Genomic DNA, 21,396 nt, shown 5'->3' on the forward strand with positions numbered 1-21,396 from the left:
AGTTAAAAGTTAAAAATGAAAAATAATTTCTTGCTGATTTTTTTTATAGTTGAGACACTGTAGGAAAGTTATCTAAAATATTGTTGGTTTCAAAAACTCAAACTATTTTATAAAAAAATTGACTAGTTTCATGTCTGTAGATTTTTTAGAGCCATGATTGTTCTCCATAAAGATAAGGCTCAAAATATCCATTAGTTTAAACCCATTAGAGTGTTACTATTCTGCTCTCTCCCTCTCACCTACTTGATGATAAAATTGATAAAAATCAGGCTGTGTAGCTAAAATACAGGCAATGTGCTTAATAAAAGTTCACTTTTATACAGACCAGTTCAGCTGAACTCCAAAAATGTCAGAGGAGGGCTTCTACTTTGAAATTGACTAATTTGGCACAAAATGACTTTTCCATGAAAAAAAAAATCAAGATTGTGTGCTTTTACATAAATGAATGGATATAGTAGGCTGTATAACATAGTCACATGTGAAAGCTCTGCACATTTGTACTCATTTAATTTCATATAATGTTCTTCCTATTTTTAGGAAGTTGAAACTTATGCACACATTGGTCATTGCTTCCTTCTCCTCTTCCCAGCATCTAACAATAAATCACTAAGGTGGACATAGAATCAAACTATAGGGCTGGAAGGGACCTTGAGAAGTCACCGAGTCCAACCTCCTGTACTGAGGCAGGAGTAAGTAAACATATACTATCCCTGACTAGTGTTTGTCTAACGTGTTCTTAAAAACCTCCAATGACGAGGATTCTACAACCTCCATCGGAAGCCTATTCCAGAGCCTAACTACTCTTATAATAACAAAGTTTTTCTCTAATAGCTAACCTAAATCTCTCTTGCTGCACATTAAGCCCATTACATCTTATTTCACATTCCATGGACATGGAGAACAACTGATCACAGTCCTCTTTAAAACAGACCTTAACATATTTGAAAATTGTTACCAAGTCCCTCTTCAGTCTTCTTTTCTCAAGACTAAACATTCCAGGTTTTTTTTTAAAAAAAACTTTCCTCATAGATTATGTTTTCTAAACCTTTTATCATTTTTGCTGTTCTCCTGTGGACTCCCTCCAGTTTGTCCACATCCTTCTGAAAGCATGGTACCCAAAACAGGACACAATACTCCTGCTACGTGTCAAACAAAATGAGACAATTACCTCCCCTTTCTTACATACAACACTCATGTTAATACCCCCAGAATTATAGCAGTCTTTTTTGCAACTGCATCACATTGTCGACTCGTATTCAATTTGTGATTCACTATAACCTCCAGGGGTTAAATTTCAGCAATATTACCACCTAGCCAGTTATTCCCCACTTTGTAGTTGGAGATTTGATTGTTCCTCCTTACTTGAAATATTTTGCACTTGTCTTTATTGAATTTCATCTTATTGAATTCAGACCGATTCTCCAATTGGTCAAGACTGTTTTGAATTTTAGTCCTGTCCTCCAAAGTGCTTCCTCACAGCTTGGTGTCATCTGCAAATTTTATGATTACACTCTTCATTCTATTAAGGTTATTAATGAAAATATTGAATAGTACTGGACCGAGGACTGACCACTGCAGGACCCCCAGATATGATCTCCCAGACTGACAATAAATCATTGATATCAAACCTCCGAGTATGATCTTTCAACCTGTTGTGCACTCACCTTATAGTAATTTCATCTAGATCATATTTTTCTAGTTTGCTTTTGACAGCATCAAAAGCCTTACTAAATTCAAGAAATATATCTGATGCTTCCCCCGCATCCACTAGGGCAGCAACCCTGTCAAAGAAAGAAATTAGGTTGGTTTGGCATGATTTTTTCTTGAGAAATCAATGCTGGCTATTCCTTACAATCTTTTATCTTCAGGTGCTTACAAATTGATTCTTTAATAATCTTTCCAGGAATCAAAATTAGGCTGACAGTCTCTAATTTTCCAGGTCCTGTTGGTTTCCCTTTTCATAGGTGCTATGTTTTCCTTTCTCCAATCCTCTGGGACCTCCTTGAGTTCTTGAAGATAATTGCTAATGGTTCCAAGACTGCTTCAGCTAGTTCCTTAAGTATTCTAGGATGAAATTCATCAGGCCCTGCCAATTTGAATCTAAGTCATCTAAATATTCTTTAACTTGTTCTTTCCCTATTTCAGCCTGTGTTCTTCCCCCTCATTCCTATTTTATATGCATTTTAATCACTATCACAAAAGGCACTCATATCATTACAACAGAAGGCCTGATGAATAATAATTAACCTTCCAATTGCCCTTAATAATCTCCCTCTTCCCTCTCCATATAAAAAAATAGAAACTATGCACTGTAATGTAAGAACATGTGGCTACTTAAACCCATGGGAAGTTGTGGTGAAAGGAGGGGAAACTGAGTTACTTTAAATATGGACAAAAAATGAAACTAAAGTCTGTTTGAAGCATTGAGCTTATTGCAGAGGACATGTCTATCTGTATCTCTTCCCCCTTCCCCTCGCACACTAAGTGGAAGAACAGTGGGGGACCTCTACACTTTTTGGCTTTGATGGTGAGTGGCAGATATCAAATCAACCCGCTGCACACCCTTTATAATTAACTGCATGTGTATCACTGCTAATCCATCTGCAGTATAGACCATATGTCAGCTACATTACTGCTTTACCAGTTCAACAGGGCAGTCACAGCACAATTAGGAAACTCACTATTTTACTTTCATCTCCTTTCCTGCCCAACCAGAAGATATTGCTTCTGCTGCAGATGCTGATAACAATCCAGAAATTCACAGTGATAGGTGTCACAAATTTCAGTAAAAAAGAGAACAAAATATGAACAGCTATTTTTATTTTCTTCCTGTCTTCTTTAGTTTAAGTTGGTGAAAGAAACAGGGCCACTTCATCACAACTAAATTGAGCCCTAACCATTGTGTAGCTTTTGACACATTATAGCACAAACATGATAGGCAGTAATAAATTTATATAGTGCAGTAATCAGGATAGCTTTATTTAGGCGAGCTGTTAAAGCAAGGGGAATGAAGTTCCCCATCTTTAAGAAAAGCACGAAAACTCTCTTCCTGTCCTTATCTAGGTATTTATGCGGCCTTCCTCACAATAATATTTGAGCATATCACAATCATTAATACAATTTATCCTTATAATACTGTTGTGAGGGGAAATACTATCCCCATTTTACAGACGGCAAACAGACCGAGGGTAAGTTACGTGACTTGTCCAAGGTCACATATAGTCTGAATCCTGGTCTCCCAAGTCCCAATCAAATGCTCTCGCTACTACACTATCCTTTCTTCACTTTCTTAGAGAAATGCTGCTCCTAGGCTGATGAGAACTTGCCCAGTAAGGAACTCTGAAGTGGGAGCATGAGGAATAGCTGGTGCCTGGCTAAAGGAGATTTTGGTGCTGCAGCTTTCCTGGCAGTAGGTGGAGGACATGCATCAACTATCAGAGATGGATACGTGCCTCCTCTAGGATTACCCATCCATATCTTCCCCTCTAAAGGAAATCTGTTCCATCCTTTGGCTTTTCCTTCATTGTTAGGGGAAAGGGAAAGAAGATCTTTCATCAGTCTCAAAATACCATCTTCTCTCAGATAGTTGTTGGCAGACAGAAGGTGGCAGATTAATAGAAAATTGATTTAAATAAGTCTGTCTTTTGATTTACCTGAAATGTCATCATTTCAGATACATGCATTTTAGAATTTTGAGAAAAAAACTGACACCTTCCTCTCTCCATCCCCAGTTTATCAATTCAGTTTTTATCTCCTGGTTAAATCTTAATGCATTTATAGAAATGGGGCTGGGAGCACCTAAGGGGATAGGAATCAATATACCTTTGGGATAGAAAGGGGTTGGATGCCTTATAATTTTCAAAGTCAAAATTACCAAAAGAAAATAATTTGCAAAATTGGTCATTGGGAGAAACAATAATTAGACAGAATTATTAATTGGTTCTCATATGACTACTCCAGAGAAATCAAACCTAGATGGAATTGTTGATTGTAGTTCATGGCACTACAAATTTACCAAGAATTCTTTTTCCTGTACACTAAGGGATACCTCAAAACAAACTGAAATAAAGAAAATGACAGCAAAATGATGAACATGACAAAAAAACCCAAACAATTAAATCTGATACACCAGATTAAAAGGAGTGATACAATGTAGCAACTCTTAAAACAGATGATCAACTAAACATGAAATTTTAAAATATTAAGTAAATTAAAACAAGGTTATCTATATTGAATGGACTCGTCTTATAAATCTGAATATAAAATTCAAAAGCTATGAACATTAGCCAGAATGATGCTCTCTTAATTACTTAGCATCAACAAGTTGTTTACCCTTATTAAGTTCAACTTATAGCTAAGCATTAGTAACATAATTCAACAGCTGAAGATAAAAGTATACTACCAGATAATCAAGGATAAACTCAATGAAGTAAATATAGTGCAATGATAATTCAACTCAATATTAAAACTCTTATGAACTAAAAATTAAGATGAATCTATGTAAGCTGGATAGGACACTATAATTAATTAATTTACATAACAGCTAGACCATTACTACTATGTTTACTTCTGACCTAAGATAATAGTATTTTGATGATAAGCATGATTTTTAGGCAACTTCACAATCACATAATCACTACAACTTGAAAATAATCAGTGTTTAGATACACAGAGCTAGCTGATAATGATTATAATACATAACAAAGCAAAGGTACCTGAATCAACCAATATAATTATTATTCCACAGTGCAGAGCAGATAGGATTAGCTCTGATTTGATGAGTTAACAGCCTAAGGTTGGGAACTGATGAAAGATAGTAATGCATCTTAAGCAAGTAGAATATAAGATTACAAGCTGAATTTCTAGGCAAGATGAACAGTTTAGAAGAGTTAAGTTAGATGTGAAGGAGGTACTTTTGTCTTTCAGTTAATTAGCATAATTTTAAACAGTTTGAAGGTTCATTATGAAATGTCTTATCTCCAACTGGTTAGAGTATTCTAGTTTATTTTAAGCATCGTCCTAGACATTTAAACCATTAGCAACACATTAGTTAATTCTTACTAATAAAATCTAATATAACTTCACAATTATGCTTAATTTTTATACAATGTTCTTAGATTTACTAAGAGCATACACAATGATTTTTTTATACCATTATTTTTTACTAACAAAACTTTAAAAAAAATCTTATATGTATGTGAATTTATCCAACTATATACATTTCCACAGAGATGTACTTTTCTACCAAAAAGTCTCTCTTTAAGCACCTTAGGTTTTAATAGAAATATCATAAAATGAAATTTGGCCTTACAGTTTAACTGTTCCCTGGATGGCTAAAACATTTGTTTAGTTTTCTTCATCTCGTGAATAAGAAAATGTTGTGAGATCACTTATGTTAGCAAGGTGCAAAGGAATAAGTTAACAGCATTAACGGTGTAGTAAGAGGAGGCCCTGAGATATAAACCTTGGTATCAGAGGCCTGGTATGAGGCCTAAGACCTGAACTAAAGTAATGGTCAAGACTTTGCTAACATAAAGCAAAGTTAAGCCGTGAGCCAAAGGCAGGCCCTGCTCACAGAAGCTGGCAAGAAAAGGGCTGATGCTGCAAAAAGAGACATACCTAAAAGGTACTGGACACCAAATATCAGAACATTCGCATACTTGTACACTCCACACACACAACAAGGAACAAGCTGACCCATCCCAATGACAGGGCCAAAAGGGTAATATGATGGATGGAGTTGTTTTGTTTGAACCAACATGTACAAGGTGAGAGGCAGCACCTTACTACGTGGAGGGGTTGCACCTCAATACGTCAGGGGTGATGTGTAACTTGTTTGTACCTGTGTATAAGAATGCATCTCTGGGGCAGTGTCTTTGTCCAGCCTAGAGGGCAGTGGAAAGTCCCACCACTGACTGAGCTGAGTCCATTGCCAGGGGGCACATATTCATATGTCCTTACAGTAAAGTCTAGAGGGAAATATCATTGTGCTTTGTTTGACAATAAACCTGGCCGAAGTGCCTTCCCACCTCAGTAGAGTGTGTGGGCATTAAAGGTTCTATCAGGGTCTGCTGTGTCAGCTATCTGCACGGAGCTGGGACAGCACGCAGAGGGAACACATGCACGCAGTTGATTGATATCAACATTGAACAGAGCAGAGCACCACACCGGTAGCGTCTGACAACAAATGGTAGTGATCGAACCATCTAGTTTGCACAAAGCTAAGAAATAAATATCTTCCAAACAATTTTGGAAATGTTGATTTTAGAAAGACAGATTTATGGTGCCCCATGGCTGGGACCTTGACTCTTTAGCAAGGAGCTATTGCCTGAACGGGCACAGAGAACATAGATTGTAACATCCAGATCTACTGTGCCAGTTTGATCTACTTTAACCACCTCTTTCGAGAATAGAACTTGGAGTAGACAAAACAGATATGAAGGCACAGTAGCCTGCAGAGATCAAATGAGTGGCAATAGGTGTTGCTTGTAAACCCACTCTACAACGAATAGGAAGTGTCAAGCACCAAAAACCTATGTTTGGTTAAGAGCTGAGCAAAATTCAAAATTTCCATCATACAGGAAATTCTGACATTTCAATATTTGATTTCATACTATATCAGGATAGAAAGTTGAAATGTTTGAATTCTGAAAAAAAAAATAATTTAGAGGTGTTAACACATTTTATTCCAACATTTTGGATCAAAACATTTTGACAAATCTCAAATTAAAATGTTTCGTTTCAAGGTAGTACAAGCTTGTACAACATTAAACTGTTTTCTGATTGTGGTGCATTGCCTCATGGAATTTGTAGGTCAAAAGCGATGCCCCAATTTCCCCCCAGCCCTGGCCAGAGTACCCTTCCCCTAATACCCCCAGAGTCATGTGACTCCATGATGCACAATGCAGCTTGGTCAGCAGGAGATTTACATTACATTATGGGAGATGTAGTTTTTAGGGGGGGCTAGTTCATAGAAGAGAATGGGGGCCCAAACTACATGCCCATAAGGCAATGTGCTGATAGGGATATGCAGTTTTATGTTTTGATGAATGGATTTAAAATAAAATACTTTGAGTCTATTCAGTAGAACAGAATATTCCAATTCACGCAAACCAACCTGAAGTGACATATATTTATTACAATTTTCTCAATGGAAAAATAAAAAAAAATTGGCAACTTAAAAATCGTTCAGTGGACAATTTTGATTTTACCAAAACTATTTTCCCATCAGAAAACCTTTTAACAGAAGCATCCTGACCAGCTCTAGTTTGGATCACATGTTCTGGAAAGAGCGGAGGTGCTCGCTTCCTCTCTCTTATGAGCAACTAGATTATGCATTATCCTGCATGGCATCACCAACCCAGGGTTATTGTTTTCTCCCCTTTGGCAATAACGTGTACAGTTCCACCTTGAAGTACAGGACAGCAACTCAGGAAAGGAAATATAGTCAGCTGTCTGATACTGGAACAAGTTAATGGGAAGACTCAAAGGTAGGCTAGTGGGTAGGAGTAATTGGTCAAAGTGATCTGTCAAGCAAAACACCAGGTTTTAAATATTACCCACTAAATCCTTTCAATGGTGTGGCACGGGACAGACACTATGAAATGGAACATCCAGTTTGAGAGAGAAAAGCAGTCTAACCTCCTCAAAAGGCAGAAAACTATGTAGTGACTGACAGTCTTACACTTATTCCCTGCTCCTAACAGGACAGAGGGATCTTGTAGTTAAAGAATGGGGTCTGAGTGTTAGGTCTCAGAGATTTAGCTCTTTCATCATAGAGGGTCTTCAAATCCACGCAATACAAGGCAGACACAGAAGTCCTAACTCTGAGTCCCCCTGCTCTAAGCACTATATAACAACCTCCAAGGTCTTAGATAGTATGGTAATGAGCACACTACAGAAACGGTTAGGGGTAGTTTGCATGTGATCATCTCAGCAGGCTTTAAAGAAACCTGGGTGTAGTGAAGCAGCGGAGCCTCCCTCAAAGACTAATGGGGAAGGACTACACCACCCTCCCTGGTGGATAGAGCCAAAGCAGTCATGTCCCCTACTCCCAGCCAGAAGCAGAGGGGTGGGACAGGATGCTTAAAAGGTGGGACCTACAGCTAAGTTGTGCAAGAGCCAGGGAAGAAAGCAGATGTCTCCCACCTGCTGCCAAGCTATGTGCCAAAGACTGAGTGCTACAGTGTCAAGGACCAAGAGGAGTTGCTGGGACTGCCAACTGACAAGCACCTGGAGGAATTACTAGTATTGCTACCGGTTGTACCCCAGGGAGATTGAGGAAATCTAGGAGACAAGAGGTACACTTGAAGTGGTAGCAGGAAGTGGCCCAGGGAAACCAGACAGTAGTCTGGTTATATTGCCAAGAAACAAGTCAGTGTGTTTTGGAAAGATCCCTGCTGATTTAGTGATGGGATCACCAACCACTGTAGAGCCCTGGGCTGGGACCTGGTAGAGTAGTGTGCGCCGGGTTCCCCCATCCCTGTGACCAACCCCATCCCTGCGATGGCCACCTACCCACCTTAGGCCCAGATGCCTGTGTTTGTCCACTATCTGCCAGAGCCAGGAGACAAAACAAAAGACTCTTACTTGCTCTGCCCCACCCAGGGGATCAGAACACTTTACAGAATGTTGATGTATTGTGTGTTTTAGCCAGGAGACCAAGCGGAAGACTAATTAGTTGCTCTGCCCAATCAGAGCTCCTTCCAGACTGTTTAGGTTGCTTCTGCCTGAGTCAGGATGCCAAAGACTAATTCCCTTGCTAAGCATTGTACTTATAATATAGGCAAAAATATAGTGAGGTAGCATGGCCTCCCTCCGAGACTGATGGGAAGAGAGGCCACATACCTGCTACACTAGGCAACAAAAGAAGCAGGAAGCCTTTGCTGCTTCCCTGACTCTGTTCACTGCAAAAATGAATAAAGCATAGGACATAGAATCATAGAATATTAAGGTTGGAAGAGACCTCAGGAGATCTAGTCCAATTCCCTGCTCAGAGCAGGACCAACACCAACCAATCATTCCAGCCAGGTCTTTGTCAAGCCAGGCCTTAAAAACCTCTAAGGATGGAGATTCTGCCCCCTCCCTAGGTAACCCATTCCAGTGCTTCACCACTCTCCTAGTGAAATAGTGTTTCTTAATATCCAGCCTAGACCTCCGCCACTGCAACTTGAGACCATTGCTTCTTGTTCTGTCATCTGCCACCACTGAGAACAGTCTAACTCCATCCTCTTTGGACCTCCCCTTCAGGTAGTTGAAGGCTGCTATCAAATCCCCCTTCACTCTTCTCTTCTGCAGACTAAATAAGATGAGTTTCCTCAGCCTCTCCTCATAAGTCATGTGCCCCAGCCCCCTAATCATTTTCATTGCCCACCGCTGGACCCTCTCCAATTTGTCCACATCCCTTCTGTAGTGGGGGCCAAAACTGGATGCAATACTCCAGGTGTGGCCTAACCAGTGCCGCACAGAGGGGAATAACCACTTCCCTCGATTTGCGGGCAATGCTCCTAATAATAAGCCAATATGCCGTTAGCCTCCTTGGCAAAGAGGGCACACTGCTGACTCATATCCAGCTTCTTGTCCACTGTAAGCCCCAGGTCCTTTTCTGCAGAACTGCTGCTTAGCAAGTCAGTCCCAGCCTATAGCGGTGCATGGGATTCTTCCTTCTTAAGTGCAGGACTCTCCATTTGTCCTCGTTGAACCTCAGATTTCTTTTGGCCCAATCCTTCAATTTGTCTAGTTTATTCTGGATCCTATCTCTACTCTCCAGTATATCTACCTCCCACTCCGCTTTAGTGTCATCTGTGAACTTGCTGAGGTTGCAATTAATCCCATCATCAAGATGACTGATACAGATGTTGAACAAAACTGGCCCCAGGACCAACCCCTGGGGCACTCTGCTTGACAAACTTGACCCTCCAAAGCTTCACTTGCTTCAATACACTTGAAGGTCCTTTGCTGTGCCCTTGTGTAACAGAACAAATGGAAGTTTTTAATTGCCTTTTATCTTACATTTTAAAAAAGGTTGGAGTCTTCAATATAACTGGGTAAGTTTTATAAATAGTTTTGGTTTTTGGTTTTTTTTAACAAGGCATTGTACAAATAAATAAATAGATACCATATATTTAAACAAGACATAAATATGCTGGATGATCTATAATTCCACAAGCACTGGTGTTTGGAAGGAATGGTTAGGACTAAGACACTTCTCTTTGCTTAATTCTCAGGAGCAAAACACTTAAGTAGGAATGGAGGTAATTTAACCTGGACACCTCTGTAATTGTCCATAAACAAGGTTACTTCACCACAGCATATATGTAATACTCAGACTGCATTTTCTAGACCTTATCTATACCATGTGCCACCCCTGATAATTTCCTTTAGTCAACAGAAATTTAAGACTTTCATGACCAAAGAGTAGAAACATTGTGTAAGCTAAATACTCCAGGCATTTAATCTAGGAGAGTGCTTAACACTTACATCAAGTGATGAATATGGGTTGTAATATTTAAGCCTCAACTAAATGAGAAGGAATACAGTGAGGAATAATACAGTAAATGTAGCAATTATTTTGGCACTCTTGACAGTGATACAAAAAAGAAAAATAATCATACATTAAAGTGTTCTCTTCTGCTATTTTAAACTGGATGCTCCTCTGTACCTCCATACTTCAAATAGCAAAATGGCCAATGAGGACTTACATGAATATTCAGATTTTTAGGAAAAAGTAGTAACAACTTTCATAAAACTTTGTAATTGTAACAGGATAACTCCTCAAGGCAAATTCTTCTAACACCAGTGAAAAGAAGGAAGCAGCACCCACCCCCCAGCTCTTTTTCTCACCCTGCTTTCCATGCTCAACTGTCCCAGGCTTATCCAACCCTCTGAAATCAAAGACTCTATCAGGGCTCAGACTATTCTAAAGGATGCATACCTATGCAGGCTACTGCATACAGAAACCTCTGAATATCCTAGATCGAGGCATCCCTGGTGATCAACCCACTTTCATGCAGACTTGGATGTTAGTTCTCAGTGAAGGGCATTATCCTTTATTCCCAACCTCTGTCACGTCATAAGAACCACCACCACCACTCTCAATAACTCCATACTTGCTCAAGAGAATTTAATCCTTGTCTTTAGAAATATCACCTCACTATCTGCTAACCAGTCATAACGTTCATGTGAAATGTCAGAAGTGGACCAGTGACACCACCTTCTGCCATTTGCAGAAAGACATCAAAGCACCACCCATGGCATGCAATCTACCATCTCTATACAATTAGTCCACTTTACTGTACACCAGATAGGTAACTTTACAGTCATGTTAAACATTTAATCAGAGAAATATAAAGGGAAAACTGAACTAGAGCTTCAATTGATGGATTTTTTTGTTATTATATGTACTGCTTGTTGAAAGCCAATGAGTTGGTGCTATGCATGTCATAAATATTGATAGTCCATGTTCTGAGTAAAGACAACAGGGCAGAGACGACAGCACACAGAGAGAAAAGATATAGGTTTTTAATATATTATTTAACCTTCCTTTTTTAATATCTTTTATAATGCTGAGGTGGAGAAGGATGTTGATGTGGGTTAGCATGGGCATTGGGAAAGAAATTACATTTTAGGAGAGATTTGAATGAGGAGAAGGTTTGAACCTGGCCCATCAAGATGAGGAGGTTCTTACATGGAGGTGGAGCAGCATAGCAGAAGGCACATATTTTTCATTGCTTTATCTCTAAGATGCGTAGAGCATGATTTGACACACTCATGAACCAGTTTTATGGTCATCATTACTCTGTTAACTTCAGTGATATCACACCAATGTAAAACTCATGTAATTGACTGGAGAATTAGGCTGGTCTTTGAGACAATATTTTTAGATTATGCCCATGGTTTCTAATTCAACTTTGTTCAATTTAGTTAAAAAATAGCTGCTAGACATTTAGTTTTGTAGGTTCCTTAAAAGTTATATTTTATACAGTTAGATATAAGCATATACAAAGAGAATATGAATACAGAAGGATGGAACAAAGGTCCTATTTGCATGAGTACATTACTCTGTCTGGTGAATCAACAAATGAGTTATTATGGTATTCACAAACAACAGCTGTGAGCAGGGGTGGCTCTAGGCACCAGCAAAGCAAGCAGCTGCTTGGGGCAGCCCATTTGCAGGGGCAGCAGTTGGCAAGGATCCAGCCTGGGAGCTGAGAACCAGCAGAGGGCCCTGGGAGCTGTAGTTCCTTGGTTAGCTCCCTGCCTATAGAGCCAGCCCTGGAGCAGGCCACTATTAAAAGGAAAGGGAGGGGGAGGGAGTATGGTAGCTGAAACCTCATGCTTGTGGCCATCGACTCATATTCAGTTTGTAATCCACTATAACCTCCAGATCCTTTACACCAGTGCTACTGCCTAGCCAGTTATTTCCCATTTTATAGGTGTGCATTTGTTTTATTTCTTCCTAAAAGTAATACTTTGCACTTGTCTTTATTGAATTTCATCTGGTTGAATTCAGATCAATTCTCAAATTTGTCAATTCTAACCCTGTCCTCCAAAGTACGTCCAACCTCTCCCAGTTTGATGTCATCTGCAAATTTTAAAAGCATACTCTTCACTCCAGTATTCAAGTGATTAATGAAAATATTGACTAGTACTGAACCCAGCAAAGACCCTTGTGGGACTCTACCAGATAGATCCCTCCAGTTTGACAGTAAACCATTGGGAACTACTTTTTGAGTATGGAATTTCAACCAATTTTGCAACCACCTTATAGTCCCTTTATGGAACAATCATAGCTTGGCCGCTCCATAGTGGAAAATCAAAGCCAGATTTGCATTATAAGTCTGATTTCTATACTTGCTAACCGACTCCAAAAATACTTACTAATTTTTGCAGAGGAATTTTTGGAAAAGTCTCTTTCTGATTTTTGCCCTAGTTTCCTCACATTTCTTACAGTGTCTCTTGTTGTGCCAGGGGAGCAAAGTCTCTCTAAATTGAGGCATCAGTGTTTGTAGGTCTTCTCTCAGTGCTGCTGTCCCATGAGTTGGACAATCCATCATCTATATAAACACTCCAGTCACATTTCAGTCCTGTGACGTTTGCAAAGAAACAAATATCATGTTTTAAACAAATACGAACAATGATCCCCCATTTACGACATATATACCATGAACAATCTCCATTATACTCCATGTCACCATACCTCCATTATACTTACCAATATAAAATCAGGAATAGAACAATGTAATTTATGAAAGACTAATTAAAATTGTATTAATCATCAAAACACAAACACATAAAACCAATAAACAAGGCTGAAGTTTCAGGGTGACTATTGGCTGTTCAGGAAGAGGTTGGTGATATGGGGCTATGAGTGGTAGAAGGGAAGAGTTGAAAGGGAATGAATGAGAGAAGGGTAGTGTGTTTGTGGAAGACATGCAGTCTAGCTAATTTTATTCAAGGTTAATGATTTTTTGTTTGAATTAATTATAAATCCCACACAGATTGGCAAAAAATAAAAGGTAATACACAATAGCAGAAGTGAAGGCTAAATGTAAAATTATAGGGTCCAGCTGCCTCTCCAACAGAAAAGAAATGGTGGTAGGAAGGCCCATGAGGTTTGTTGTATAAGCTACACAAAATTCCGTCCCAGATTTTCTGTGCAGTGTAAATATAGTTTGCCTTCATACACAAAAAGCAGAGATTTTGGCCACTCACAACCTCTTTATATCCCCAGGTTACCCGAAAAAGCAAAAGGCCATTTTGGGGTATCAGTTCTGTGGGGCTCCCTTCAGCTGTTCCTCTCTCATCAAAATTGTAGCTACAAGAAAACTTCATGCATGGGCCCACCTTAAAGGCAAGATTTAAGTAATCACCACCATAGTATTTTCTCTCTTTTAACCCATACATATATTACATACCAAAAAAATACATTGAAAGAACATGAAGGTTAGTAAGTTAAGCATGCAAAAAATCAGGAAATAAGGTCTACTTAAACATTGATGGATGAGGATTGAGTTCATTCAGTGAACACAATTTATCCTGCACGCAAAAAAAAAATAGTATATAATCACATAATTAAAGGCTGTATCATAATGCAAATTCACATGGGAGCATTTCACAGGCAACCATCATTCAGGCATTTCCTAGCTTATTATTGATGTAATATCTTAAGTCTTTAACAATTTTACCAAAAATAAAAACACAACAATCAAGCAGAACCAAACTGACCTCTCACATCAGCAAGGTTGGAATCTTTAGATCAACAGTGCATTCCTCTGTCACATGAGGTAACAAAGTATGGTGTAACAGCTGAAGATTCCTATCACCTAAATGTTGCTATCACTAGAGAGGTTGGAGACAGACATTTTGCAAGTGGGTTTCACAGTTATTTGCTAGATAGGACAGAAGCGTTGGGACTCAGGAATCCTGGATCCTATTCCACTTTTTGAGGTTTCACTAGAGAGACCATATTTCCCAAAGGGAAAATGGTACACTGTGTGGGGCTAGCCCAAGCTTTTGCCCCCACAAACATAGGGCTGGCCCGAGCCACTCGCCTGAGCCCCTCTTCCCACACAGGGCTGGCCAGAGCCCTGCTTGCTGTGCAGGGCTGGCGTAGCTAGTTGCCCGAGTCCTGCCTGTCCCCCACCCCCACACGAGGCTGGGACTAGCAGCGCTGCTCACTTGAGTCCTGCCTATCCCCCCACCAAAGCCCTGCCACCACACCTGTGTGAGGCTGCCATTGCTGCTCATCCTCCTGCACGTTCCTCTGCACCACATTGTTTTGCAAAAGGCGGGCATTTGTCCCGTTTGCTCTTGCTAACTGATCAAGTTGCCAAGTGCAAACGAAACAAATGCCCGCTTTTGTCAAAAAGTCAGGATGGCTGGGACAAGGCTTTAAAATGGGACTGTCCCTGCCAAAATGGGATACGTGGTCACCCTAGGCATTACAGAACCCTCTGCTCATACCCCATTCAAACCTGACTCCCATTCTGCCCCTAGGCCCTTCAGCCTGTCTTGTCCCAGACTCCTAATGCCTCACATGTTATTGAACTGTCTCTACTTATGATTAGCAGACAAACCAGATACCAGGGCTTTGGAGCGGTGCTCCGGCTCTGCTCCAGCTCCAGGCAAAAACCTGCAGCTCCACTGCCCTGGAACTGCTCTGCACTCCAGTTCTGGGCTCTGCTTCAAAGCCTTGCCAGATACATCACAAGTTGTTTGCCAACAGCTGGGATAGTGTTGTAGCACCCTAGTCCCAGCAGCAGCAGCAGCAGCACCACCACCCCTTCTACAGACTTTGAACTGGTTTAGTTCTCCTTCCCTAAATTCAGGGAATCCATGGCTGTAAATTAGTGGGCTCAAAAGGACAAACTTAGGTCACTCTGGTGTCAACCATAAATAATGCATGATCTTTACAAAAATCAACTAAAGATCAAAACCCGGTACTATAGCTTTCAAGATATTTTTGCAAGGAAAAAAAACTAGAAACTTTCCTATATATAAGTGAATGCAGAGATTAGCCTTGGAATTTCTTGGTCTCTAAAATCAGGAAGCCAATGGCACCATAGGCAGTCTCCAAAGGCCAATTCTATATGCAAACATAATATATTCACAAATTAACACTGAATATTTATTAATCTATATTGAATATATGTGCATAAATGGATAGATAAATATATAAAGAGCTGTACAGATACACAGACAGAGAGAATACTTCAGGCCTAGATTGCTGGTTTGAGAAGATTTAGACAAGGCTTCAACCATTTCTTTTTGTAAAGGCATCTGTGATTTTCTAGCAGTCCTACATATCCTTGCTAATCTTAGTATTCTGATTCCCCCTAGGACATTTAAGTCATCTTTTTTTTTCCTGCCTTTAGCAGGCTCTTCTGCTCTGCTGGGAGAGAAACTATTCCAAGTCACTGATCATTTTGATCTCTAGGAGGATTAATCAGTAGTCTAAAAGAAATTAGGTGACTATTGAGGACCATAGTATATAAAAAGATGTAGTGTTTCTATTGAATTTTTTTCCTCCTTTCTCCACCTCCAAGGACATTCTATACTTTAAGTATTCTATCAAGTAGTTCTTGCTATGGATATTAGCAATATTTTGTTAGAAATAAAGTTGCCAGTGAAGCATCTAGGATTTAGAAATGCCACCTTTGGTAATTGTTCCTGATCTCTCTCATATTTTAATTGCATTTAGATTTAGCTTCTGTTTTACACTATTCTCATTTAAAACTGTATGCAGGCAGTTATCCTATTAAACCTGTTTTAGGTCCCCTTTACTTGTATACATTGAGAGCACTTGATCCTCTGCACACAGCTTTCCTCTTTCTGCATGGAAGGGATCGGGGGCTCAGCCACCTGCATCAATGTGTACTCCCCTGCACTCCTGCTTGGAATCAGTGGATACTTTGGAGATCTATGCCAGTGCCTGTAGGTGGAATGGGTCAGAGGACAGTTTGATCCCCAGTGATAATGTAGAACTCAGGGAGGCTGAAGTTGTATTACATTTCCATGCCCTAAGAATTGCACAGTGGGATTCCCCCTATAAAAGAGGGTCAGTTACAATTGCAGATGACAAGAATGACTGTTGCAGCCTGGCTCCACTGAAACTGTGCTGCCAATGAATAAGGTCAGAACTGCAGTGGGAAGAGGGGCAGAGCTGAAACACATACAAAGAGCTGATGCCCAAAGATCTGTACGGATGTCCTTGACCACTTGTGGTTTGTTGCTTAGGAATCACACACTTCCTGCTAGAATGATTGTGAAGAAATTTCTGTAAGGAAAAAGCGTCTGGACATTTCTTTCCTTTTAACACTCATGTAGGTTCACACACAGGCATGAATGAGTGGCCTGACGTTCTTTTGCAAGCAAAATTTCACTGAATTCAGTTAAAAAATTTTTGTATAATAAATCAATAAAAACCAAGTACAGATGTTAGGATTTGGCCCTGTACAATAAATAGAGATTTTCTTGCCTTAAAGTATTTCAGAACAAAAAGTTATATGAAAATAGCCCTCCAAGCCAAAGACAAACTAACAAATGCAAGAAGATATGTAAGCAACATACCATTTTATTGTTGGCTCACTCCAGTCTGTGTGAATGTACATGTACACATATTACAGCATATATGATAAAAACAGCATACTGTTCTGACTATTGTAAGCCTGCAGTATCAGGGCTTGCAGACTTCATATACCCAGTTTCTCATAAATTAAAATTTATATGAACTGAATGTTTCTGGTTTTTATACTTGTGTAGTCTTTTAATAATTCAGTGAAATCAAATTTTTTTTTGCAATGGTACTTTCAGTTGAAATTAATGTGAGTCCTGACAAATGATTGAGAAATGGTGGACCTCAAATAATTTAGTAATTTCAGTTTTGAGAAACTGTGCTCACCAGAAGGCACTGATACTGGTAAAGTTAAAAGAATGAGTAATGCTATAACAGTGTTTGGGATAAAAAAACCATTTCTTGCTATAAATTCTAATACTTTTAAAAGCAGCAAAAAGTCCTGTGGCACCTTATAGACTAACAGAAGTTTTGGAGCATGAGCTTTCGTGGGTGAATACCCACTTTGTCAGATGCATGCATCCGACAAAGTGGGTATTCACCCACGAAAGCTCATGCTCCAAAATTTCTGTTAGTCTATAAGGTGCCACAGGACTTTTTGCTGCTTTTACAGATCCAGACTAACACTGCCACCCCTCTGATACTTAATACTTTTAAAGGAAAAGTTTTAAGGACTTATTAGCTCCGATGAAGCTATTAATTCATCATACAATTCTACTCCCAGCATTTTAGCCCTATAATCACTGGCACCAACACGACATGGAAATTGGCACGAATGGCGCTGATAGGGAGGCACAGTACATGCAAATAATTATGATTCCTGATTTAATCAATCACCATTAACATTTACACATTTATGCATGTTCACATTATTAGTGACTGTCAGGACATGACAGTATTTTTCATGTCATGCTCCTATCACACTACTGGAGATTTTTTTGATCTTCATGCATTTTTTTCTTCTTACATTGTTGGATTTTTCCTGGGGAAAAAAAGGATGGCCAGAATGCCACCCCTGGAAGTGTGCTGCCCCAAGCACGTGCTTGGTTTGCTGGTGCCTAGAACCGATCCTGATCGCAGCTTAAAATTATTGGACCGAAGTCTCAGAGCTGCATTTGCACATCCATGCTGCATTATGCAGACCTTCTGACAGGTCAGTGGCTGGAGTTGCATCCACATTGCAAAATGACAGGGCTCGGACACTTACACTTTGATCCATTCACCAGCAGGGTTCTATGACCCGGGTCCTGAGTGCTTGCTGACCAAGGTCAAACTGATTTTTGAGAGGATAGAAGGGGGGCTTGGGCTTAAATCTGGGTCAGAGCCTGAGTTTAGCGTGGAGGGTAGAGGTACATTACCTCATCTGAACACAAACAGGTAAATTAAGGAGGAAGAGGTACTTTTCACTTCAAGAACAGCCATCCAGTTATTCTCTAAGCAAAACTATTAAAGATTGTCAATGTTAATAAAACTGGCTTTATTTTACTATGTAAATATGAAGCCATGGTAGAGGGTTTCTAATGCTGTATATTTTTATGTATATATATTAAAACTATTGGAATATAAAGAGAGAGGAAGATAGAAAAAGTTTCATAGTATAAGTCATTGTGGGATACCCACCTGCAAAGCATGGGTTTTACAATCACAATAAGAACAATTCAGGTAATTTATGAACCCCTCCCTGTGTGTACAGCCATTTTAATTTACTTCAGTTCAAAGCAGTCATATGAAGGAGGGCAGAAAGTAGGCAGTGAACTGTGACAGCACAGGTTATTTGGCCAGCTTCCATATTAGTTATTTTCCCATTTTAAAAGATTCCAAAATCTGAGCTCTTTTTCCACTTTACATTTTAATATCATTATCTGATGGTTTAACAGATATGTAATATGATTTTTGCCAGCACAGATATACAGTACATTATAACCACACAAGTGTTTCTGTGCACTTTTTAAAAGTAGTCTATTGATTCTAAAATATTTGGCATATATACATGCATAACAAATAATTGTGAAAAGAATCATTACAACCACATTATGTATAGTAATAACTTTTTTGCAAAATTAAATTACTTGTTCCCGCATGTCCCCAATCTTGTGATTCTGTACAGCACAGCATCCATTAATAATGCATCATAAAATTATATATACACAGACTACACAGTTTAGCATTTTAGCACATTTAAGATATAGTATAACAAAAACCAAAACTACATTTTTAGACCAGGCAGTGGCAGATAATTTAACATTTCAAACAAATCAGTTTTATTACACTTGTTTTCTGACCAGTTATTCTTTCAAATGGCATTTTAACTAGATCATAGTATTTATTTTTCTTTGCTTCTAATAGTTCTATAATTGAAATCTTTATTAACAAGTAATAAACCAGTCAGCAAGCATCCACAGCATGACTGATTTATCTATATGTGGATGGATATGAAATTTGTAATAGGATTCAGGGCTCTAGTCTATCAGACAAAATGTCAATAAGTTAACAGGTGACCATTGTTCCTTTATGACTCTTGGATCTGTGGTTTGTCATAAATAAAAACACACATTGCCTATTCCTAGCATTATTTTTTATAGCATTTCCATTGCTTTCACAGAAATGATAGTGAAAAACCCAAACAATATACATTTATACTAGTGTGCGGCTGCCATTCTGACTTCTTTTGGCAGTCGACCTTCAAGGTGGCATTCGTTACTACTTGTTATTTGGACTGGAAGCTGAAGACACAAGCATCTAAAGACAGTCAGTTATTAAGAATCCAAGTGTTATTTTTCATGCTTTGGCCAGAAAAGGCCAGCATGCACTTGTTCTAGAAGAAGCTCACTTTCATTAAGTGTAAAATTCACTCCAGATAGTTCCTATTTTAACATTTGTTTGAAATTTTCAAATTTGTGTAACATTTACAAATTTGTAAGTGAAGAAGTTAAGAGTTCTGGCAAGTAAGATTTAACATTGGGCTGAATAATCCTAACCTATCCTTCAGATGTCACAACAAATTAGCTTGATCCATATTAGAGCTAAATAAAATACTTCTACATCATCATACACATCCTACCACAATAAGTCTTCAATCCTGTTTGTGTTTTCTGGGCACTGCCATAACATCACCACCATCTGACTTGGAGCTTCATTCAAAACTCAAATTGAACTCAGATTTTCAGCCACCACCCTATTTTCTCACATGTCTTTCCTGGTCTTGAAAAGTCCAGCAAAACATCATGAAAAAGGCTGTCTTTAAAAATAAGATAATATTTTCCTACCATGTCATACAAAATTAGGGGCAACTTAGCCCTTCCCCTCCTTGTGCAGTTGAGAATTTGTGTATGTTTTTGAACTTGTCACCTGCACTCTTACCAATTCACATATTCTCTCTGGTCTTTAGGCTCCCCTTCCCCCTACCCCACCCATGTTTGCTAGCTATACCCCTTATGTGATACACTTCAAGGGAAGGGAATATGTCTTTCTATGCCCTGTATAAACAGATCATGAGAGGCAGTTAGTCTCCAGAAATGACTTACCCTCCAGATCCTCTTTAGAGGCAGAAAAAATCTTGTCTCTCTGGGGTCATCTGTGTCAAGTTACCCACAAAACAGAAGTTTTCCTAAAATGTGATTGAAGATAGAGAAAATCCTAGCAAAACAAATTATTTGCATAATTTATCTAGCGTTACTCTTCTCAAACTAAATTAGACAGGCATTCTTGGCTTAGATATATATAGGGTAAGATTTTCTTTTCTTTCACATCTAGACATAAGTCCCATATGATCATTTCCTAATTAGCCCTGACACAGCCTCTTCCATGTGTGTCCAGAGGAATTCCTCATATCCTTCTCCTGACTGGTTTACCAAGTCTCATGTGTTAGATGTCGCCAAGTACAGAATTTCAAAGGCCATTTGGATCTCCACTTTCATAAATACTCCTACCCAATGAAGGTAACTGACTTCTAATTGTTTAATCCCATCTTCTTGATTTGTTGGATCACATCCTCATGCTGGATGTATCTAGTTTCCATCTTAGCTGTTTACTGAGGTAGTATTGATTTCCCATGCTTAAAATTTTTCTTTGCCATGAAATTTGGTGATATACCTTAGGCTCTCTCTCACAGAACTCTTGAAGAAGATTAATTTAATCCGAGTTAAAATAATCTAACTAAACCATTTAGCTGGCTATCCTTTCACCAACACAACTTTTTTAAATATACCATATTTTGTTTAGGAACATAAAAAATGTCTTACCATCTATTCCAATTCAGTTGTCTGCCTGATATATTGGCAGATCCCTCTCTCTTTGTTGCTATTAAACCAATGTAAAACTAC

At 39.0% G+C, this 21,396-nt stretch overlaps 1 long non-coding RNA gene across 1 annotated transcript in view; it reads right to left on the reverse strand.

The window, feature by feature from the left end:
* The window catches only part of LOC127047868 (uncharacterized), a 47,971-nt gene extending 27,295 nt beyond the window's left edge, over positions 1–20,676 (reverse strand). The window contains exon 1 of the long non-coding RNA XR_007773493.1: positions 20,599–20,676. This is a non-coding gene — a long non-coding RNA (uncharacterized LOC127047868). The remainder of the gene's footprint in view (positions 1–20,598) is intronic.
* Between the last annotated feature and the right edge of the window lie 720 nt (positions 20,677–21,396).

This window comes from Gopherus flavomarginatus, chromosome 3 (genome assembly GCF_025201925.1).
Source record: "Gopherus flavomarginatus isolate rGopFla2 chromosome 3, rGopFla2.mat.asm, whole genome shotgun sequence".
Taxonomy (NCBI): Eukaryota; Metazoa; Chordata; order Testudines; family Testudinidae; genus Gopherus; species Gopherus flavomarginatus.